At 48.8% G+C, this 24,620-nt stretch overlaps 1 long non-coding RNA gene across 2 annotated transcripts; it reads right to left on the reverse strand.

Annotated features, from left to right (window-relative positions):
• Positions 1 to 20,309, reverse strand: LOC309664108. 2 transcript variants are annotated; one of them, XR_014265620.1, is made up of 3 exons: positions 20,025 to 20,307; positions 16,434 to 17,130; positions 1 to 2,275 (listed from the first exon to the last, which is right to left on the reverse strand). It is a non-coding gene; the product is annotated as an uncharacterized lncRNA (long non-coding RNA). The 2 variants fall into 2 exon arrangements; XR_014265621.1 differs by lacking the exon at positions 1 to 2,275 and having other exon boundaries at positions 10,414 to 17,130; positions 20,025 to 20,309.
• Positions 20,310 to 24,620: the final 4,311 nt, after the last annotated feature.

A 24,620-nucleotide genomic window follows, 5' to 3' on the forward strand; every position in this document is an offset into this window, starting at 1 on the left:
CCTGTGCTCTGCAACAAGAGAAGACACCGCAATAAGAAGCCCGCGCACCATAACGAAGAGTAGCCCCCGCTCACCACACTAGAGAAAAGCCCGCGCTCAGCAACAAAGACCCAACGCAGCCAAAAATAAAGTTAAAAAAAAAAAAAAAATAGAATGGTGCCTCCTGCCAGCAGAGGGAATGTGACTTGTAGGAGGCCGGCTTCTAGCTGTCAGCAATCTGCTGGTAGCGCTGGGCCAGAGGTCCATCAGGAAGCCGAGGGCAGGAGGACAGGCTGAGCTCAAGCCTGCAGCCAGCCGTTGCCGTGAACCAGCACATCAGCTCAAGCCCAGGGGCAGGAGGGGAACCAGGGTCTGTGTGTCTGAGACAAGTCTGAGTTAATCAAGGCAAAAATATCTGTGCTCTGTTAGCAAAAATATCCTTGCTCCCTTTTACGCTTTGCTATTTTCTTGCACTTTAGGTTTTCACCTGGGACCTCCCCTCCCTTTAGATTCAGGTAAAATGGATGGAAAACTTCCATTTTGACGGTCTTTGGATGTTAAAGGTGTCCCTAGATGTTGCAAATCTCCAGGTGAAGGAGGATACTGGGGGAGGAGGGCGTGCTTGCTTTCTGAAGACGTAAAACTCCACCCTTGTTCAACTTCTTTATTACTTTATTTATGTATTTCTGTATTTATTTTGGCCACACTGTGAGGCATGGGGGATCTTAGTGCCCTGACCAGGGATCAAACCCTCACCCCCTGCAGTGGAAGCACGAGGTCTTAACCACTGGACCGCCGGAGAAGATCCACCACGCTTGTTCCATTTCTGAAGCTCACACTGAACCTGGTGAGTTTAGTAAACCCTCCTGGAGATTTAGGAATAGACCGTGAGGCTGGGCAGCTGGAGGCCATGAGGTGGAGGAGGGCTGTACCTTGCAGAAAGGCATCCAGAACACGAGGCATCTCCTTCCAGAAGATGTTCTTTGCGGACCCCGCCGTGCTGGATTTCATGTCGCCCCGACCTCTCCTCTCTCCTTCCCTGCCTCACGGACAGCTGCCTGCCCCCTTCTCTGAGGTCGGGTCCTTGCGGACATTCATCCACCCCACAGGGTCTCCTCTGTCCCAACCTGGCCTAGCTCAAGATCCTCCCTGTATCGGTTGGAGTTCTGGCTTCAGCTGTGCTCTCTCTTTTTAATTTCGTTTCTCCAGGAAAGTTCCTTTTGGAAATCCCAACCTTGCTCAGCTGCACGAAGCGGGTCAGGGCAGGACTGCTGTGGGGTTGAGCGCGCGTGGAGACTCCACGCTGTCCTGGCCTCCCGGGTTCCAGGTGCCCCAGGGGAGCCCAGCGGCGGGAGGCGGGTGGAGGTGCAGCTCCTTCGTAGTTGGCACGAGTGAGGCGGCGCTCATGCTGCAGAAGCCCTCCCAGGCAAGGGCACATGTTCCAGACACACCTACCAAGGTTGCCCTGAAGACTTCTTCAGGTTTTTTTAATTTATTTTTTATTTTTTATTTTTGGCTGTGCCACAGGGCTTGCGGGATCTTAGTTCCCCGACCAGGGATTGAACCCGGGGCCACGGCAGTGAGAGCGCCAAGTCCTAACCACTGGACCGCCAGGGAACTCCTCAGTTGTTTTTTTAATAGACAATTTTTTAGAGCCTGTTGAGGTTCACAGCAAAATTGATGGGAAGGTACAGAGATTTCCCGTATAGTCCCTGCCCCCGGCAAGCATACAGCTTCCCCCGCTACCGCCATCCCCCACCAGATGGTACATTTGCTACAAGTGGTGAATCTACATTTGAACATCATTATTGCCCAGAGTCCACAGTTTACATTAGGGTTCACTTTTCTTTTTTTTTTTTTTTCTGTGGCTGCATTGGGTCTTCATTGCTGCGCGCGGGCTTTCTCTAGTTGTGGCGAGCGGGGGCTACTCTTCGTTGCGGTGCGCGGGCTTCTTACTGTGGTGGCTTCTCTTGTTGCAGAGCACGGGCTCTAGGCGCACGGGCTTCAGTAGTTGTGGCACGTGGGCTCAGTAGCTGTGGCTCGCGGGCTCTAGGGCGCAGGCTCAGTAGTTGTGGCGCACGGGCTTAGTTGCTCTGCGGCACGTGGGATCTTCCCGGACCAGGGCTCGAACCCGTGTCCCCTGCATTGGCAGGCGGATTCTTAACCACTGCGCCACCAGGGAAGCCCAGAATGTGAGTTTTGCAACCCACAAACCTGATGCCAGATCCAGGCTCTGCCACTCACTCACTGTGCGAACTGGGACAGGTAAACTGACGTCTGTGAACCTCGATTTCTTCTGCAAAATAATCAGAGTGGTTATAAGGGTGAAAGGGAGTATCCCAGGTACATTCGTCTGCTCAGCCTACTGCAACAGAGAACCGCAGACTCGGGGGCTTCAACAACAGAAATTTGCGTTCTCACAGTTCTGGAGGCTGGAGGTCTGAGATCAAGGCGTCAGCAGGGTTGGTTTCTTCTGAGGCCTCTATCCTGGACTTGCACATGGCCGCCATCTCTCTCAGCCCTGTGGTGGTCCCTCCTCTGTGCTTGAGCACCACTGGTGTCTCTCTGTGTTCCAATTTCACTTTCTCATAAGTACACAGGTCAGGTTGGATTAGGGCCCACCCTCAAGGCCTGGCTTCATTTTAAGTTAATCACATCTTTAAGGGTTCTATCTCCAAAGACAGTCACATTCAGAAGTACTGGGGATTAGGGCTTCAACATATGAATATTGGGCGGTGGAGGGAACACACGATTCAGCCCGTAACACCAGGGAAAGCTTCTAGCCAAGTAGTGGCCTCCACAGGTCCTCATTATTATGAGACCCTGCCATTTCTTTCCCCAGCCTCTTTCTTCCTGCTCCTAAATCTGGAATGTTTTTGTGCTTTTGATAATTATGCAGGGGGTGATAGTAGTATTTTTCACAGAGCTTAATAGTAAAAACTAATTAATGGCAAGAACAGAGGAAATGTGAAAAGCCTGCTCAGCATTGCTTTATGGTCTACCCTCAGGGACTTCCCTTGGGCTAGTCTTACTAGTAGAGAAATTGTCTGCTGGTTCTGAATATGTGGAAAATGTGTTACTCCAGGTCAAAAACATGCTGTGGTTACAACCCACCTCTTGTGCCTTTTGTGATGGGCTGTTTGCTGCATAAATGAAGAAAGGGTGTTTAGAGGATATTTCTACATCCACATTAGTGAAGCCTTTTTGGTGAGGTCTCTCTTAGTAGCATTTTTTTTCTTTTTTTGCCACATTGCATGGCATGCGGGATCCCCAACCAGGGATCGAACCCATGCCCCCTGCAGTGGAAGCGTGCAGTCCTAACCATTGGACCACTAGGGAAGTCCAGTAGCATTATTATTTATTTTTATTGTCCTTGAAAAAGTCTAAGTAATCTTAAAATTGAAAGGCACCTCAACGTTATTGAGGGCTTGTACGTGCCAGGTACTGTCCTGGATGTTGGGAATACAGAGAGGGTCTTGACAGGCTCTCTGCTCTCCCGGAGGTCAACTGTTTACAATAGCCCATACATCCACTGCCAAAGGTTACAAGGCAGTAGTACTTTCTATAGGTAACTTGAACCCTGGCTGGTGGTCACCGGCCTTGTGCCTGACCAGTGAGGGTGCCAGGATGCTTGCTACCTCACCAGGCCTCCCTGATGTCTGAATACGGAGTTAGATCTCTGTCCTACTTGCCCCCCCACCCCAGATTCAAGAATCACTTTCTGCCCAGGTGAGGCTGCCACATCCTTTGATTTGGGCCAAATGGCCTCGATTCCATCAGCTCATGCCCTTGGGATTTGGTTCCCAGACCTGACCTCATCCTGGTCGGGTTTCTTACCATTTACCACTATCTCCCTGAAAGCATGGCCTCCAGAATGGACCCAACCCAGAGCAGTGCAGTGCCTGGGGTGGGATGGGGGACAGCCCTCCCCACCAAGACCCAAGGGCCATTTTCTCCACAAGCAGTGCAGTCATGGATGGTTTCTCTAAAGGCAAGAGTCTTTTTTTCTCAAATTCCTAATGTTCAGACTCTTCATTAAATCACTTGACTTCTCCCTTCTCCGCATTAGGCTTAGGGTTGGGTTAGGGCTACATAATCAAGTCACCTGTCTCTCATCCCCTTTATTGTTATGAATGATAATGTTCATTTACTTATAGTAATGTTGACCAGCTATGGTGTAACAAAGGCCTTGCCTTAAATATTTTATGGATTTCTAAAAGCCTGACCTGTGGTTTGAGCTGCAAAGAGGATGACAGGTATGCCTTTGTCTTTCCAGAACAGTCCAAGGTCGCTGTGAGCCCAAGGACAGGCCAGCCTCTTTTGCTCAACAGCAGTCATTGAAGCAAATTCTTATCTCTGGGTTCCAGGGGAAAAGGACTTTGGAATTCGCAAAGACAGATTTTAAAATATATGTTATACATACATAACAAGTAAATATAAATGATAATAGTAGGGAATTCCCTGGCAATCCAGTGGTTAGGACTCCACACTTTTACTGCCAAGGGCCTGGGTTCAATCCCTGATCAGAGAACTAAGATCCTGCAAGCAGCGAGGCATGGCCAAAAAAAAGATAATAATAATCTACATGCACTTTCAGTGCACAATGTCATTCAGTCTTTACATCGACCCTGTAAGATCTTTTAACATATTAGGAAACTGAGGCAGAACAGTGAGGTAACCTGTCCAAGGACCCAGCGCCAGTCAGCACTAAAGCCGGGACCAGTAACCAACGCCACCAAGGGCCCTCCTAGAGCCAGGTGCCGGGGGAAGGTGGCGGGCAGAAAGCAGGGGGGCCCCAGAGCGCAGCCCAACCGGCTGGTGGCATTTTACTGGGGAGCCAGATGAACTGTACTTCTACACACACAAATACACACGTGTACACACACACCGCAAGCACACACGTCACACACCACACACATACCACACGTACACTACACTCACACACACACACACACACACACACACACGTCCGTGTCCGACAAAGGAGGGGGAGAAAGAGAGCAGGACTGGGGTTCTGACTGAGAGAATCTGGGACAGCTTTACCAAAGTGACCGCTGAGTTAGATTTTGAAAGACAGTAGAGTCTGAACAGGAGGAAGGGACTTGGGCAGCAGAGGCCGCAGATCCCTCCAGGCAGGGAACAGCAGGAACAAAGCTTTGGGCCCAGGGAAAAGGCAGGCAGGCACAATCTGAGGAGGGCTGGGTGTGGCCAGGGGCCTGGGGGAGGGGGCTAAGCAGGGGAAGACTGGGGTGACGGTAGACCCAGCACGGCTTCTGTTTCGACGAATTTCTACATTCGCTCTTTCCCTGTCGCGCCTTTGGAACTCGGAATTTGTCTTCGCAGTGCCCTCTGCTTCCAGTGGTCTCCCCCTCTTTATTTCCACCTGAGTTCCAAGCTAAGAATAAACGCACTTCTTCCCTGAAGCGTTTATTGATCCCGCGGCGGGAAGGACCTCACCTTCCTGAGCTACTGGAGCTGATGCTTTGTGGTCATTCGGGGTAAGTACACTGGGAGCCCTGGGAGGCAGGGACGGTGCCCTGCTCACCTCTTCCCTTTCCAGGACCCCGTTTCTGTCCCTGCACGTGGTGCTTATCCCAGCCCCTCCTCGGAATAAGTCCGCGGACTTGCCGCGGGAGCCCCCTGGCCGCTCACCCCCCCGGCCCCAGGCCGCGGCACTCACTGTGCAATAAGCTTCTCTCCTCTGGGGGCAGACGGAGCTAAGCTGGACCCCTGTCTAGTCTGGACCCTCACACGGTTTGTGTTCCCCTTTCCCAGCAAACGTGCCAGGCAGCGAAGGAGGACGCCTTGCCTCCTGCCGGCAGGATCTCTTGCAGGAGCCCCTCTGGGTCTACAAAGTTCGCTGGCATTTTAATGTTTCTGTTGGACAGCTCAAACCCAGGACACTTGCCCTTCATTATTACAGGCGCAGCAGAATTACGACAGCGCATCTCTGTGGGCCCCCTGCCTGCCCCAGGGGAAGGACAGAGGGGCTCCAAGCCAGTCTCTGGTGTGCTGCCCCAGAGTTTGGCTGCAGGTCCTGGGCACCCATCAAGGTTCACCCTGTGGCCCAGGGAGAGTCCGGAGGTCAGGAAATAAAGGGAACACAAAGCCATTTGGTCTCTGTCTCTTACTGTCCAGAAACTTGCTTCTCACTGTGACAGAAAGTGTGGAGGTGAGGCCTCACCCAGGGAGGCCGGTTGTGCCGGGCTCACTCCCGAGCCCGGAGTCCTCCGCGGCCCCAGCCCCTGCGTGGACAAGGGCAGGCGGGGCGCCCATCGCTGACCTGGCACACCAGAGGCCTCCTGGTGCTTGCTTTGCCCCTCCCCTCTGAGCTTTGCGCGCTTTGGTGAAGATGAAAGGAGAAAGGCGTGAAAGGCCTTCATTTCCTTCTGTGCTTTGCCATCCCAAGCCCTCCTCATTCCTCTTCTCTATCCTAGTAAAGCTGAAAGGGCTCCTTTGTCAGCCTTAGTGCACTTTCCCAGCCCCATCTGGGGGCCATCGTCCGCTGGCCACATCTGTATCCTTCTTGCTGTATCTTATCTTTCTCCAGGAAACACTGAACAGCTGTGCAGATTGTTCACTGCACAACCCTGGGGGGAGCCATTCACAGACGTGAGGGGGTGAATGCACAAAGGTACACAACCACCTCGTGGGCCCCCTTCTGCATCGCATGCCCTGTCTTTGTCACGTCAGAGTCCATCAGAGGCTTCCCTGAGTTGGCGGCTCTGAGGTCCTTTTCTCGTTTTTGAGAAGAGTCTGGCTCAGAGAACTATTTCTCTATTAGAAGAAAAAACAATTCAGGGATTATGACGAAGTGGTAACTAATACTTGGCCTCAGTGTTGGGGAGAAACTAAGAGGGTGGTGAGGAGCTGGGAGAAATACAGCATGTAAGCCTTAAAGAAAGGGATAACTTCTACTCAGTTCTGGAAGATTCTGGCCATAGAAGTGAGTAGTTCTCATCGCCCACACAGAGAAAGAAAACTGTCATCAGAGTGATGGAGACATTCTTTCGGGCAGCAGACTGCAGTTCTGAAGGCTGTCTGGCCAGCACCTATGGGACCTGCAGGATTTTCCTCTTATGATGGCACCATCCTCCCTGCTTTGGTTCCATAACTTCCTTTTTTTTTCCCTTAAATTTATTTTATTAAAGTATAGTTGATTTACAATGTTGTGTTAATTTCTGCTGTACAGCAAAGTGATTCAGTTATACATGTATATACATTATTTTTCAGATTCTTTTCCATTATGGTTTATCACAGGTTATTGAATATAGTTCCCTGTGCTCTACAGTAGGACCTTGTCGTTCATAATTTCTTTTTATTTTTTAATTTTTAAAAAATTTTAACCATTTTTTAAAGTTGACATGTACTTAACTTGCAACGTCGTAGTTTCAGGTGTACAGCAAAGTGATTCAGTTACACATATATATATCATAATTTCTTGATGAACACATTTTTGTCCTCACAGCAAGGTTGGGACATTTGATCTCAGGGATGAGTCCATCTGGGGACTTCCCTGGTGGTCCAGTGGTTAAGACTCTGCGCTTCCAATGCAGGGGGCGTGGGTTCGATCCCTGGTTGGGGAGCTAAGATCCCACATGCCATGCAGTGCAGTCAAAAAAAAAGAATGAAAAAAAAAAAAAGGGATGAGTCAGCCTGGATGCAGTGGTGCCCTTACTAGCCCTCAAGCAGTGAGCTAGTTCTTGGTGGTAAAGAGGAGAAGGACCAGGAGGGTGTGTCCTCGGGGAATCCCATGAAGAATGCATTCCAAGCAGCTCTACACAGTCGCTCGCTGCACAGACCTGCCGGGTGAGGGTCCCTGGTGGGCCAGTGAGTGGCGTGGAGCTGGGGGCTGCGTTCAGGAGCAGTTCAGGGAGGGCCAGGGTGTGAGGGGAGCAGCCCTGAGGAGTGAGTGGGAATTTGTGGAGGAGGATAAACAGCTGTCCAGAGGTGTCCCCTGCGGGCCCCGGATGCTGGGGCTGATCTCCAGAGTACGCTGGACTCTCCCCCAGGGGAAGGGTCTCCCCTGAGCTCCGGGGCTGCTGGTCCAGCCATCCTGTCAGGCAGACGCTGGGGCCGGGGCTCTGGTGAGAGCCAGGGGTGGTAAGGGCTGCGAAATGAGGCCAGGTCCCCGCTATGGGCTGAATTGTGCCCCTTCCCAAATTCATCTGTTGAAGCCCCCGTATCTCAGAGTGTGACCGTATCTGGAGATAAGGTCTTCAAAGGGGTGACTGAGTTAGAATGAGGCCTTTAGGGTGGGCCCTCATCCAATCTCACTGCTGTCCTTATAAGAAGAAAAAATGTAGAGACCAGGCAGAGGACACAGAGGGGAAAAGACCACATGAGCACATGGTGAGAAGGAGACTGTGATACTGTGATATATAAAAAATATATATTTGGTCACCCAGATGACCAAAATATATTCCTCATATATATTTGGTCTCTGTCCACAGTTCCTGACTCACAGCTCCCCAAACCCTTGGAACTTCCTAAGGCTTGAGAGTGATAGATGTTAATGAGGTGACTTTTGGATCCCACCTAAGGATGGGGGCCGTTTGCCAGGGAGACCAACCAAGTGACTAGAGGGTTGGAACTTTCAGTCTTACCTGCAACCCCTGGGGAGGTGGGTGGGGCTGGAGGTTGGATCAGTTGCCATCACCAATGATTTAATCAACCATGCCTATATAATGAAGTATCCAAAAAACCCAAAGGGATGGAGTTTGGAAAGCTTCTGGGTTGATGAACACGAGGAAATTCAGAGAGAGCTGTGTGCCTGGAGAGGGCATGGAAGGGCCCCATCCCTTCGCATATACCTTGCCCTGTGCATCTCTTCCACCTGGCTGTTCTTGAGCTACATTCTTTTGTAATAAGCCAGTCATCTAGTAAGTAAAATGTTTTTCTGAGTTCTGTGAGCTGCTCTAGCAAATTAACCGTGTCTGAAGTGGGGGAGAGGGGCAGTCTTGTAGGACTGAATCCTTAACCTGTGGGATCGGATGCTATCTCTGGGTAGACATGTTAGAATTGAGTTGAATTGTAGGATACCCTGGTGGTGTCTGAGGATTGTTTGTTGGTATGGGATACCACCGCCCCCCCCCAATTAGAATTGGGTTCAGGAACCTAATTTAGTGACCATCCGTAAGCCAAGGAGAGAGGCCTCAGAAGAAACCAACATTTCTGACACCTTGATCTCAGAGTTCCAGGCTCCAGAACTGTGAAAAAATTAATTTCTATTGTTTAAGTCAAGAAACTGAGGGTGGCTTCCAGCCAAAAGCCAGCTAGGAACTAAGGCCCTCATCAGTCCAACAGCCCCAAAGGAACTGAATCCTGCTGACAACCACAGAAGTGAGTTTGGAAGTGGTTCCTCCCTGAGCTGAGCCTTCAGACGAGACCTCAGCCTTGGCCAACTACAGCCTTGTGAGAGAGCCTGAGCAGAGGACAGCAAAGCTGTGTCCAGGTTCCCGACGCACAGCAGCTGTGTGACAGTAGATGTGTTTTAAGGAATGGTGTGCTAATGTTACTTGGCAGTAGGTAAATAACACAATCCTGAAATAGCTCTTTGAGATGGAGGCTGGAGTTTATTCTGGGCCCAGTTAACACTGGCCTGAGGTAGACTCCTCGACTGTACCTGGAAACTGGAGTCTCCTGGGATGAATCACCTCTCCACTGACTCTCAAATTCCTCATTGATGAAATGAGAAGTTTGGACAGATTTCCAAGGTCTCTTCTGGTGCCAACTTTCTACAATATGATTAAGAGGCGACAGCCAGAACACTTGGGTTGGCTGGCTTGTGGCAGCCCACTGACGCCTTGCTTAAAAGCCAGTGTTTGGCATTTCAGAGTTTTGCAGAAGGCAGCCGGAGTGGGTCAAATAGTATCTCCCAAAATTCATGTCCTTCCAGAACCTGAGAGTGTGACCTTATTTGGAAGGAGGGTCTTTGCAAATGTAATTAGGTTGAGATCCTACTGGATTAGGGTTGGCTCCCCCAAATCCAATGACTGGTGTCTTTATAAGAAGAGGAAGGGAATTCCCTGGTGGTCCACTGGTTAAGGCTTGGTGCTTTCACTGCTGAGGGCCTGGGTTCGATCCCTGGTCGGGGAACTAAGATCCCACAAGCCACACCACACAGCCAGGGAAAAAAAAAAGAAGAGGAGGACACACAGAGACACACCGAGAAGAAGGGGATACGAAGACAGAGGCAGAGATGAGAGTGATCAGCTACAAGCTAAGGAATCCAAAGACTGCCAGGAGTCAGCAGAAGCTATGAGAGAAACAAGGAAGGATTCTTTCCTAGACCCTTTGACGGGAGCATGGTCCCGCTGACACCTTGATTTTTGGACTTCTGATCTCTAGAACTGTGAATGAATAAATTTCTACTGTTTTCAGTCCAGTTTGTGGTAATTTGATATGGCAGCCCTAGGAGACTCATACAACAGTATATTTATTTTCTTTCTTTTTTTTTTTTTAAATTTATTTATTTTTGGCTGTGTTGGGTCTTCGTTTCTGTGCGAGGGCTTTCTCTAGTTGCGGCGAGCGGGGGCCACTCTTCATCGCGGTGCGCGGGCCTCTCACTATCGCGGCCTCTCTTGTTGTGAAGCACAGGCTCCAGACGCGCAGGCTCAGTAGTCGTGGCTCACGGGCCTAGTTGCTCCGTGGCATGTGGGATCTTCCCAGACCAGGGCTCGAATCCGTGGCCCCTGCATTGGCAGGCGGATTCTCAACCACTGCACCACCAGGGAAGCCCTATTTATTTTCTTTTAAATTTATGTATACTATACAGAAGTCATTGATATTCTTGGAATTTTCATGAAGTATAGATATTCCACTATGTAGCCATGAAGAAGGATGATTTTGAAGATTTTTAGGTACTATTATAAACATTTTCCAAATTAAGGACAGAAAGCAGAATTATGTACAGTGTGATTATGACTGGGTAAAAAGGAGACCCACTGCAGAGAGAAAGCTGAAATAGTAGGACTGTGGAAGATTTTCTCCCTTTTAATTTTTCAAAATTCTTTAATATGTTTATATTCACTTCTGTGGAAAATATTATAGGAAAATTGCATAAAAGGAATCCAGATTTTAAGAGTATGTGAAACACGTAGGTGATGGAACATAATAATGACATGAGTCTGTGACCCCACTACCCACCTCTGGAGTAACAGTGTTAGCCATGAAAGTACATCACCTGTATACTTTTTCCCTATCTACCCCCTCCCTCCCAGAGGTAATAAATATTCAAAGTTGAACTTCTATCACTATTTTACCTTTTTAAAAATAGTATTGCTGTGAATTATGAATCTGTAAATGGTAATTGTTCAGTCCTATTTATTTTGAGGTTTATTAGAATGGTGTACATCCTAGTTTTGTGACATGCTTTTTTGGTTCAATGTTATACGCCTAACATTGATCCATATTGATTTATATAGCTGTTCTTCACTCAGTTTCGTTGCTGCATAGCCTGCTTTTCAAATGTATTCGTTTATGGCTTTGTCCAGGTATTTGAGAATAAAGGAATACAGGTGGGGAAAAAGGAAAATCAGATTTTGAGACAAAATTTTCAGAGAGCCAAACTCTGCACACAGGGACCTGTGGCATGATTTGACCAAGTCATGGTTGTTTTCTTTCCTCTTTCCCTCCCGGTTTGCGTATTTCCTCGCCTGCTGCCAGGACATGATTTCAGAGGGTTGCGTGCTTACCGGACCTGAGCCTGCCCTGCCCGGCTCCCATTTCAGGAAGACCCGAGGGCAGAGCCCCTGGACGGCTCAGGGCAGGGCGCAGACCTCACGGCGCAGTGAAACTCCGCTGCTTTCTTCGGAAGTGGTTAGGAAGGGTCTTTTATTTTTGGCATTTTTGCTTCCTCTCTGCAGCTTTGGCCCATGAAGTGACCTCAGCGTCTCCTGACTGTGGAGTCACATGCCTTTCTCTACCTTGGAGTCTGAGCTTTATAAAGCCCCAGCTCTTTGGCAATAGGTAACGTGTGGGCCTGATGTCAGCAGTGTGGACAAGTCTCTCCGTCACTCTCTATCCGTCCGTGTGAGCGCAGTGACTCCTGGGGCGCCCCGATTTGAGCCTCCCTATAGGAACCCACAGCGCACACTATCCTCGGACAGGCCCTGACCCGCTAATGACAGCCCTCACGGGCTGCTTTTGTTTACAAAGCCTCCCCAGACACACTCCCATATGATTCCTGCAGCAACCCTGCGGGCAGGCAGGCACTCCAAGTCCATTTGACGGAGGGGATGGTCCATTGCCAAGTGGGACAATGGGGTGGGAAAAGTGTGGTCAGAGAAGATGCTGGCATTTATTTATTAAGACTCTTCTCTGGGCCTTGTCCGGCACTGCGTGCTCTGTACACGCTTGACCCTTTAAACAAACTTGTGAGGCAAGTAGTATTTTCATGCTATTTTTTAAAAAAGACAACTGTTAAAAAGACACCTCCTAAATTCACATGTTGAAGTCCTTACCCCCAGTGGATGGTATTAGGTGGTGGGGTCTTTGGGAGATAATTAAGTTTATATAAAATTAGGAGATTGAGGCCCCCATGATGGGATGAGTGTCCTCAGAGGAGAAAGATCAGAGCTCTCTCTCCAGCACGTTAGGACACAGCGACAAGGCAGCTCTCACCCAGACACTGGATGTGCTGGCGCCTTGGTCTTGGGTTTCCAGCCTCCAGAAGTAAATGTTGGCTTAGCTACCCAGTCTATGGTACCCTTGTTATTGATTCTGAATTGTTTAGGACGATGACCAGGCTCACAGTGTAGAGCGACACAGAAACCAGGGGAAGAGCAGGAACTGAAACTCAGCCCTGGGTCTCAGGTTGAGTGCTTTTGCCCATTGCTAACTACATTATGAGCAACCGATTACACCAAAACTTAGTACAGGCCTGCTTCAGGGTACTGTGGGTTTAGTTCCAGGCCACCACAATAGAGTGAATACTGCAATAAAGCGAGTCACGTGAATTTGTTTCGCGGTGCATATAAAAGTCATGTTTATGCTATACTGCAGTCCGTTATGTGTGCAACAGCATTAAGTCTAAAACAATGTACAGGGAGTTCCCTGGCGGTACAGTGGTTAGGACTCTGTGCTCTCACTGCCGGGGCCCTGGGTTCGATCCCTGGTTGAGGAACTAAGATCGCACAAGCCGTGCGGCTCAGCCAGAAGAGAAAATAATAATAATAAAATAAAACAGTGTACATACCCTAACTAAAAAATACTCTCTTGCTAAAAAATGCTAACCCTCATCTGAGCCTTCAGCAAATCACACTCTTTTTGCTGGTGGAGGGTCCCGTCTCGATGTTGATGCTGCTGGCTGATCAGGGAGGTGGGTGCTGGAGGCTGGGTGGCCGTGACAATTGCTTAAAGTAAGACCACAGTGAAGTGTGCCTCATCCGTTGCCTCTTCCTTTCATGAATGATTTCTCTGTAGCAGGCAATGCTGTTTGATAGCATTTTACCCAAAGTAGGACTTCGTTCAAAACTGGAGTCAAATCCTCTCAAACCCTGCCACTGCTTTATCAACTAAGTTGATGTCATATCCTAAATCCTTTGTTGTTGTTTCAACAGTCTTCACAGATTCCATCTCAAGAAACCACTTTCTTTGCTCATCCATAAGAAGCAAATCCTCGGGGCTTCCCTGGTGGCGCAGTGGTTGAGAATCCGCCTGCCAATGCAGGGGACACGGGTTTGATCCCTGGTCCAGAAAGATCCCACATGCCGCGGAGCAACTAAGCCCGTGTGCCACAACTACGGAGCCCGCGTGCTGCAACTACTGAAGCCCGTGCACCTAGAGCCTGTGCTCCGCAACAAGAGAAGCCACCGCAATGAGAAGCCCGCGCACCACAACGAAGAGTAGCCCCTGCTCGCTGCAACTGGAGAAAGCCCATGCGCACAGCAACAAAGACCCAACTCAGCCAAAAATAAATAAATAAAATAAATAAATTAGAAAAAAAAAAAGCAAATCCTCACCCATTCACGGTTTATCATGAGATTGTAGCAATTTAGTCACATCCTTAGGCTGCACTTCTAATTCTAGTTCTCCTACTGTTTCCACCACATCTGCAGTGACTTCCTCCACTGAAGCCTTGAACCCCTCCAAGTCATCCATGAAGGCTGGACTCAGCTTCTTCCACACTCCTGTTCATGTTGATATTTGGACCTCTTCCCATGAATCACGGATGTTCTTAATGGCATCCAGAATGGTGAATCCTTTCCGGAAGGTTTTCAATGGACTTTGCCCAGTTCCATCAGAGGAATCTCTATCTATGGCAGCTATAGCCTTATGAAATGTATTTCTTAAGTAGTAAGACTTGAAAGTCGAAAGGACTCCTTGATCCATAGTCTGCAGGCATTGTGTTAACAGGCATAAAGACAACATTAATGTTACTGTATGTCTCCATCAGATGATGGGTGACCAGGTGCATTGTCAATGAGCAGTAATGTTTTGAAAGGAATCTTTTATTCTGAACAGTAGGTCTCAACATGAGCGTAAAATAGTCAGTAAACCATGCTGTAAACATGTCATATCATCCAGGCCCTGTCGTTCCATTTACAGAGCACAGGCAGAGTAGATTTAGCATAATTCTTAAGGGTCCTAGGAGTTTGGGAATGGTAAGTGAGCACTGGTTTCAACTTAAAGTCACCAGCTGCATTAGTCTAACGAGAGAGTCTGTCTGTCCTTAGAATCTTTGAAGCCAGGCATTGACTTCTCCTCTCTAGCTATGAAAGTCCTAGGTGGCATCTTCTTCCAATATAAGGCATTTCGCCTACACTGAAAATCTGTTCTTTAGTGTAGCTGTTATGGATTCCAAGCTCGCACTGCATTTAGGCCCCTATAGGACAATGATGGAAGGGAAACTGCCCTGCCCTGGGAGTGGATCCTGGCCCAAACTGGGTGCCCTATTGGGTCTTAGATCACGATACCAGACCAGGTCCCTGTGTCCCAGGAACTAACACAGGATTTTCTAATTGATCCCTACAAGGAGGGGGAGCCAGTACCACAGCTTCCTGAGCCCCAGTGTCGGGAACTGGGGCTGGATGGGAGAGAGGCAGTGGGAGGGGTGGGTATATTGGCATAACAGCTAGAGCAGCTGGGACAGCCAGCTTGGCCAGAGGTTGGAGCACCATATCCTAAACCTTGTTCCCTTTCTTTTCTTCCTGTATGACAGATTTTCCCTTGGGTTTCTTTTACCATAAGGTGACAATTATCTGACTTTTTCCCACCCCGATATAAGAGCACAAATGCTTTCACATAGAGGATTTCGTCATTCTTCCTCACGTCTTCACAGAATAGCTATAGAGCCACTCAAGGCCACCATGAAACCATAAATAGCAATTGATCATCTCTAACCATTAAAAGGACGCCTTTTTGCCTTGGCATCAACCAACTGGGCTGAATTCTGGGATGCGGCTTTTGGTGATTTTAGGAACCAAGTGGAAACTTTCTCTTTTCCCTGGGAATGTCCCACTTTTGGAAAAGAGCAGACAGGTATGTTGGTTCTTTTCCTCAATTTGACATCAGTCTGTAAATGGAGAAATGGCACCAAAACAAAATGAAATAAGAAACCCAAAGAACAAACAGAAAACCCTAAATAAACCCTCAAGTTTTGTCTCGGGGTTTTACATATCACAAGAACCGTCAACCCAACCCCCATGCAATGTGACTCCTTGGCCAAGCCAACGATACAGGAGACCACAAACAATGTAATTAACAGAGCAAGGGTGACGGTACATGATGCACAGGGTCCCAAGATAACCCTGCCTAAGCTACTCCTGGAGATCCTAACAGGCACTGTAGTCACACATTGTTACAATAAAATATCATCTTCCTGTCAGTCATGGGTTCATAGCTGTAATCAGACCACTTGTCCAAAATGCACCCCAGAGGACTTTCTTTAGGGATAGTTGAAACGTTCCCCAATTTTTTTTTTTTAATTTTATTTATTTATTTATTTATTTATGGCTGTGTTGGGTCTTCGTTTCTGTGCGAGGGCTTTCTCTAGTTGCGGCAAGCGGGGGCCACTCTTCATCGCGGTGCGCGGGCCTCTCACTATCGCGGCCTCTCTTGTTGCGGAGCACAGGCTCCAGACGCGCAGGCTCAGTAGTTGTGGCTCACGGGCCCAGTTGCTCCGCGGCATGTGGGATCCTCCCAGACCAGGGCTTGAACCCGTGTCCCCTGCATTGGCAGGCGGATTCTCAACCACTGCGCCACCAGGGAAGCCCAGTTCCCCAATTTTTAAAGACAGAAATACCAGACAAACAAAACACAAATGGCACACACAAATGCTAGCATCCAAAGAAACAAACAAACTGGTTCACAGATCAGGTACAAGTCTAGCAACTCATTCCTCTCTCCAACAGGGTACCCCACTCAAATACAAAGCAAATTGGCTTATTCTGGAGAAAAAAAGCCCAAAACAGAGGAAATAAAATTTCTGGCCGTACACCAGAGTGACTTACCCTACGGTATTGAGCCTGTCAGCTCCCAGATGTCAATTCCCTGCTCCACTTGCCAAGTGGCAGCCAGCGCTGCTTCAGGGAATTTTGAAGGAAAGAGTCTCAGGACAAGTGTTCCCAGCAGCTGCCCGGGCCTTACCAGAAAATTCCCCGATCTGGGGCCTGCAGGCCACAAGCAGCAAGGCTCCTGGCTGGCTTCAGAAGATGGTAGACTCGTGTCCCAAGGAGCCATCTTCCCCTAGTTAGAATTCAGACTTCTTTTATACTGAAGGGGGTGGGAGTAAAGTCCTGGTTCAGTCAGCCTCCAGAGAGGATAGGTTAATTTCTTCCTTCCTGCAGCCATTCACAGGTGGGCCTGGTCAGGATGTTTCCTGGGAGCTAAACACAGGTATTTTAGCTTAATGCTCACTACCTGGGGGGCAGCGTTCCCAGGGATGGGCCATTATGTATCATTTAAGCTTCTGGGAAACATCCTTTCAGTGATTAACCTGTAATAGAATACAAAGGGTCTTCCTTATTACATAGCCACCTTCGTGAATTATCTGAGCTAGATCTCCTGGGTAACTTGCTGCAGCTTCTACATCAGCACTTGCTGCTTCACTCTGCACTTTTACGTGGTGGAGACGGCTTCTTTCCTTCAACCTCGTGAACCCGTCTCTGCTAGCTTCACTTTTCTTCGGCAGCTTCCTCATCTCTCAGCCTTCAAAGAAATGAAGAGAGTTAGGGCCTCACTCTGGATTAGGCTTTGGGTTAAGGGAATGTTGTGGCTGGTTTCATCTTCTATCCAGACCACTGAACGCTTTCCATATCACCAATAAGGCTGATGAGTTTCAACACATGCCTACATTGGGACTTCCCTGGCGGTCCAGTGCTTAAGACTCCACACTTCCAATGCAGGGGGCACAGGTTCCACCCCTGGTCGGGGAACAGACTTCCATCCCCCCAAAGTTTCCTTGTGCCCCTTTGTAATTCATCCCTGCTTTCACCCTTGTCCCCAGGCAACCACTGATAAGCTGTTTGTTACTGAGTATTTTCATTTTCGAGAATTTTATATTACTGGAACCACACAGGGCATTCTCTTTTATGTCTGGCTCCTTGCATTCAACATAATGATTTTGAAAATCATCCATGTTATTATGTGTATCGATAGTTTGTTCCTTTTTAAAAAATATTTTTTTTTATTGAGATATAGTTGTTTTATTGAGGTATAGTTGTTTAATGTTGTGTTAGTTTCTACTGTACAGTGGAGTTCCCTGTGAGTTTGTTCCTTTTTAAAAATTAAACAATATTAACAGCTTTATTGAGGTACAACTGGCATACAATAAACTGCATGTATTTAACGTATACACTTTGATAAATTTTGACCCATGAATATGCACAATGAAACCATCACATTAATGAAAATAATGAAAACATCCATCACTCCCCAAAGTTTTCTTGTGCCCCTGGGGGCACTGCTGTTTTTCTCTGTCCCCCGCCCCCCGGCCCCAGGCAACCACTGATTTGGCTCTAACTATGGATTCAACTACATTTTCTAGAATTTTATATACGTGGAATCATATAGTATGGGCTCCTTTTTGTCTGGCTTCCTTTTTTAAAAAATATATTTATTTATTTATTTATTTATTTTTGGCTGCACTGGGTCTTCATTGCTGCGCGCGGGCTTTCTCTAGTTGCGGTGTGCAGGCTTCTCATTGTGGTGGCTTCTCTTGTTGTGAAGCACGGGCTCCAGAGCACAGGCTCAGTAGTTGTGGCTTGCGGACTTAGTTGTTCTGGGGCATGTGGGATCTTCCCGGACCAGGGCTCGAACCCGTGTCCCCTGCACTGGCAGGCAGATTCTTAACCACTGCACCACCAGGGAAGTCCCTTGTCTGGCTTCTTATATGTAGATTCGTCTCTGTAGGTACATGCTCACTTTTTTTTTTTTATTACTGAGTAGTATTCCATTGAATAGACCACAGTTTGTTTTATTCACTCACCATGGATGGAAGTTTGGGTTGTTTCCATTTCTTGGCTATTATAAAGAAAGCTGCAATGAACACTTGAGCGCAAGTCTTTGTGTGAATCAGTATTTTAATTCCTGCTGAGCAAATACCTAAAAGCGGAATGGCTAGATCACCTGTAGGTGTATGCTGAATTTTTCAAGCAACTGTCAAACTGTTTTTCTAAGTGGTTATACCTTTTTACACTCCCACCAGCAGTGTGTGAGTTCCAGCTTCTCCACATCCTCACCAGCACCTGGCGTGGTCATCCTTTAGTGTAACAGTCCAGTGGGCAGGCAGTTGTATCTTGTCATGGTTTTAATTTGCTGATGACTAGTGATGTTAAACACTTTTTCATGTTCTTATTGGCCATTCATATACCTTCTTTTGTGAAATGTTTATCCAAGCCTTTTGCCCATTTTTGAAATTGGGCCATTTGTCTTCTTCTGAGTGAGTGAAATGCAAAGTATAGAGAGTGCTACGAACATGTAAATTATTTGCACAGGGACAGTGTGCCCTGCCTAGTTTTCCTTCTGACTTTTATAGCTTGCTGCCTACACCTAGTGGTGGTGGTGGTAGAGGGGAACTATAAGGACCTGGGCAAATGCAGCCAACGGGGTCACATGCAGAGGACGGGGGTGGGGTGAGGTTGGCGGGCATCTTATGGCATCATAACCTCTGAAAGAGGGTCCATGTATCTGGAAAGGTCACTGCGTCTGGGCACCCCTTCCCACTTTTTTGATCTCAGCCCCTATATGGCTCCAGGTTGAAATCCCCTCAAACTACGGACATACAAATTATCAGGAAATGTGGCTGCAAAGTGCAAACACCAGAGCTTAATCTTATCTCCAAACTGATGTCTGTGTAAAGTCGAAGCAGCCAGGATGTGGGTTTGGTGGTCTTTGCTCTGCTGCCTCAGGGAGGTTTTGTGGATCACAGGGCAATGATTTGCCAGTAATGATGACTGGGGTGAGGATATTAGTAATCCTTTACACTTACTGAGCACACAACAATTTAAAAAGTCTGTCCTTCACGGGTTCGAGCCCTGGTCTGGGAAGATCCCACATGCCGCGGAGCAGCTGGGCCCTTGAGCCACAACTACTGAGCCTGCGCATCTGGAGCCTGTGCTCCGCAACAAGAGAGGCCGCGATAGTGAGAGGCCCGCGCACCGCGATGAAGAGTGGCCCCCACTCGCCGCAACTAGAGAAAGCCCTCGCACAGAAACGAAGACCCAACACAGCCAAAAATAAAAAAATTTTAAAAAAATAAAGTAAAATAAAATAGAAAGTCTGTCCTTGCCTAGTGTCCTTTTTCCCTTTGAGACGGGCAGGGCATTGGTCAGTGTGCCCATTTTACAGGGAAACTGACTGAGGGTCTGACAGGCTGGGAGTGATGGCGGCAGGACTCCTTCTCCAGCCCAGAGAGGCCTGTGGAGTCCTTGCCGGGGCAGCCTCAGCATCGCATGGCTGTGACCGCCCACAGAGTTTACCTGCTTCAGGGGTACCTTATCTTCCCTCTTTTCCCTGTGGATCCCGCCTTCCCATTTTTATTTATTGAACAAACATACACTGTTCACCGAACCAATAACGAAATGAGAAACAAGTGTACTTACTGGACTCCGGAGCCAGAGAAACCCGAGTAAATCCTATAATCTCAAGGGACCAGTTTCCCCGAGGCTCGCAAACGGGCCGCCACCATTCGTGCTCTTTCGTCGTATGTAGATTGGAGAGACCCCCTTCTGGAGCCTCACGCTGAAGCCAGCCAAGAGCTGGCGCCCTGGGTTTGTATTCGTTTCGAATTCAGCCTGCGGGTGGGTCCCTGTAACCCCACGAGCCTCGGTCTTCCCGGCGAGGCTCCAGGATCCACGTCCAGCCGCAGGCCGCCTTTCCAGCCGCTGCGAGGCCGCCGCATATCCTCCGTTACTGCCGACAGCGCCACCCAGCGGCTCACCTGGGAACAGTCGCCACCGCCCGGAGAAAGGGAGGGGGGTTCCGGGCGCGGAGCGGTGGGGGAGCCCCGCTTTGGTCCCGATCCGCTGGGTCGGATGGAAACCACCCCAGGCCGGGGGTGGGGTGGCCTTCTCCCCGTGGAGGACGGACGGCGACACACAAGCCAGCTAGAGCCACCTCCGTTGCTTCTGCTGTCGTGACTTAAGGTTTTCCCCTTTTCCCGTCCCCGGAGTGGGCTCTGTGTGTGCCCAGGGCTGCGACTTGGGGGGAGCCCTGTGCTGGGTCTGTCGGGGGGCGCTCCCGTCCGCACCTGCAGCATTTTCACAGAGGCACGCGGCGCGCGGGTTTCTGTCTTCGCCTTCCCCGCAGGCCTCCTGGGAATTCCTGTCCCCTCCTGTTCCTCCCCCTCCTTCCTCTTTTTCATTAAACGCCTCCGTTTTCTGGACACGCAGGTGTCTGCCGCTGAATGACCCAAGGCGTGCAGTCAAGGGACTTGGGATCCAGAGACAGCTGTGCCCCGTGTGAGCATCTTGTCCTAGGGCACGTGAGGCAGGAGAGGCTCACGGTCGAAAACAGAGCTTCCTTGATTGGCTCGCACCCTCCAAGCTCTGCTGTGGAGCCCCCTGAGCCTGTAGGTCGGGGGACAAAAGCCCCGCCCCCGGCCCCCGGAATCCCAGACCCCATCTTCTGGCTCAGCCTACTCCTCCAGCCTCACCTCCCAGGCAGGTGGCCTCGCTGTTCCCCCAGAACATTCCCATAATTTCCCACTAGTGTCTCCTCCTGGAAGGCAGCTCAGCTCCCTTGGCCTGAAATCTGCACATCCACACAGGCTCTGCTTGCTCCCTGAGCCTTCACAGACATCTGACAAGAGTCTCTGCCACCCGAGCTCCAGGACCAAAAGCTCATATTGGACGTGTGGACACGGTTTGTTAATTATCTTAATGTTTTTCTAATTAGAAGGGTGATATGTGTGCTGTTCTGTACAAAACATTTAAAGAAAAAGTAAGAATCACCCAGTAAACTACTACACTGATATAACTACTATTAATTTTTAATTTTTAATTAGTACATTCCTCTAGACTTATAATTTTTTCTGTGAAAGTACATGTATTTTACAAACATAAGATCATATCTATGAACCATCTTTTTTTTTTTTTAATTTATTTGGTTGCATCAGGTCTTAGTTGCGGCAGGCAGGCTCCTTAATTGTGGCTTGCCAGCTCCTTCGTTGCGGCGTGCGAACTCTTAGTTGTGGCATGCATGTGGGATCTAGTTCCCTGACCAGGGATCAAACCTGGGCCCCCTGCATTGGGAGCATGGACTCTTATCCACTGAGCCACCAGGGAAGTCCCTTAACCATCTTTTAATGTGCAAAAGTTATGCTTCTGAAAAAAATAATTATGCTTCTGAAGCTAGTTACTGAGCTTCCAGAAAGCATGAACTCCTACTCACCCTTCAAAGCCCAGCCCATGTCACTCCTGTCTGAAGGACTCTCTGATTCACACAGGCAGTGTTAACTGCTTTCTCATCTGGGTGTTGACGACAGCTTGACCATACTTTTACTTCCATACTTATTATCTTGCATTTGGCTATTGGTTTAGGCAACTGATTTCCCCACTTGGCTGGAACTCTTTGAGGCTGGGACCCTGTCTGATAGATTTTTGTATTCCTACCTATAAAGAGAGATTATTCTGATACTTGTGAAAATGGTAAGAAAAACTAACACAACATTGTAAATCAACTATACTGCAATTTAAAAAAATGAAAATGAAAAAAATGGTAAAAAAGACTTTATTCAAGACCACTGCAAAGGGGGTTATGACTCTGGCAGTAGGAGTGAGAGATGGGGTTCAACTCCTACTACAACAAGGACAAGTTGGGGAGAATCCACACTTCCACTACAAGGGGCACGGGTTCTATCCCTGGTCGGGAACTAAGATCCTGCAAGCCATGCAGCCTGGCCAAAACAAAAAAACAAAAAAACGACAAGTGGGGATTTCTAGTCAAGGAGCAGAGTGGGGGTAATGGATGGAAAATTACTAAGAGAAAATCTCAAGGGTAGGGGAGAGTCTTGCTAAACTGATCTAACAGGATTCTTGCTAAAGACAGGACAAGGACTTAGATAGCAAGGGTGGGGCATGAGGAACTTGATCAGATACCCAGGGTGATCAGATATCAGAGTGATCTGTTATCAAGGGTGGGGGCATTCTTGCTAAACTGAGTCAAGTGGCCGGGGGACAGGATGGGGGCCAAGGTCGAGACCCAGTTGAGAGGAGGGCTCAGAGGGCCTGACTGTAATATTTGGTCAAGGAGAGAGTCTTTGTCACAAAACATATCCACTGAGTATGTATGTACTGAAGTAAATATCATGCACATAATTAAAAATAAGCCACTGAATTTTTAAACTACCCTCTAAGAGCAAAACTCATAATTTCCTCTCCAGAGTTTGTAAACTTGAAAAGAAGGAGTTTGGCAACATGCGTCACATCACCCTTGATGCCAGAAGCCCTCTGTAGGACACAGGAGCTTTGTGAAGACAGGGGAGCCCCAGCCTGGCTTCTATCCTGGTATCTCATACCCCCCAAATCCATTATTTATTCAAGAAACATTTATTGAACGCTCATTACGTGACAGATACTATTGTAAGTACAGAGAATATAACAGTGATCAAAACAGATCCCTGCCAGACTTCCCTGGTGGCGCAGTGGTTAAAAATCTTCCTGCCAATGCAGGGCACATGGGTTCGATCCCTGGTCCGGGAAGATCCCACATGCTGTGGAGCAACTAAGCCCACGAGCCACAACTACTGAGCCCACGTGCCACGACTACTTAAGCCCGTGGGCCTGGAGCCCATGCTCAGCAACAAGAGAAGTCACTGCACTGAGAAGCCCGCGCACCGCAACGAAGAGTAGCCCCCGCTCACCACAGCTAGAGAAAGACTGCACGCAGCAACAAAGACCCAATGCAGCCAAAAAATAAAAATAAAAAAATTAACAAACAAACAAAACAGATCCTTGCCTTCTTTGGGGCTTACATTTTACTGGAGGCAACCAGACAATAAGCCAAATAAACAAGTAAAATATATACTGTATCAAATGGAGAAAAACAAAGCAGGGAAGGGACAGTCCCATCCCTAGACTGGGCTAGAAGGACCCCTGCCCTAAGCCCCACACTTTAGAGGCCTGCCCGGCCTCCTCCAGGGGGAGGAGCTTGCCAAGCCAAGGAGGTGCACCCCTGGGAGCCTGAACCCCCTTTTTAGGCCACACCCTGGTTACCCAGAGTCTCAGAAGTTCCTGCCCAAATGGCGCAGGGTCCACGTCGAGGGCTTGTACGGATCTCCCTGAGGTCTGATCTTAGCGGCTAGAACGGAACACAGGTGTGTGTACCCCTAAGCCTGCGCTGTGATCAGGAGGTGGCTGCTTGCTGGGGACACAGCTGGGATGCTCACATGTGTGGGTGAGGACCTTGAGGGGCCAGGTGGAAATGGGGGTGGGAGGAGGAAGGAGGGGCTGCATTTTGGGGACCACCATTTTACTCTTGCTGCAGGCTCCACAGATGTTAGGGGCAGGCCCAGGAAGATAAGGAGAGGGACCTTTTTTTGGGGGGGGGGAGCATGGCTGCAATTTTAGATCAGATGTCAGGAAGGCATCACAGAGAAGGTGATATTTTCCTGAAGACCTGAGGAAGATGAGGGAAGGAGTGATGTGAATATCTGTGGAAGAGCGTTCCAGGCAGAGGAAAAAGCACGTGCAAAGGCCCTGTGGTGGGAGTGTACCTGGCATGTTCAGGAAAAGACACCTCAGCCCACGGGGACCTGCCACATTTGTGTTTGTGCAAAACATAACAGGCTGTCCATAAATGTCACATATATATATATATATATATATATTTTGGCTGTGCTGTGCAGCATGTAGGATCTTAGCTCCCCAACCAGGGATCGAACCCTGTAGTGGAAATGTGGTGCCTTAACCACTGGACCACCAGGGAAGTCCCCATAAATGTTATATCGAGTAAATGAAGGGGTCAGGCTCTTCCTTCCCTGTCCTGCGCCAAAGAGTGCTCCTGGGCCAGCTCTGCTGTCATTCTGATGACCAGGGACTGCTACTCTTCAGGCCAGGATTTCCCCAAACCTGCTGTTTTCAAGTTTGTTTTTCCAGTTCCCTCGAGACTCTCTCCTTATCACCTCCACCTTCCTGTTTTCCTCTCCCACCCGCACCCTTGATCTCCCCAAGGTCTCCGCACACGTCTGACTGTCCTCA

The sequence above is a fragment of the Balaenoptera physalus genome (genome assembly GCF_965194825.1).
Source record: "Balaenoptera physalus genome assembly, chromosome: 7".
NCBI classification, from domain to species: Eukaryota; Metazoa; Chordata; class Mammalia; order Artiodactyla; family Balaenopteridae; genus Balaenoptera; species Balaenoptera physalus.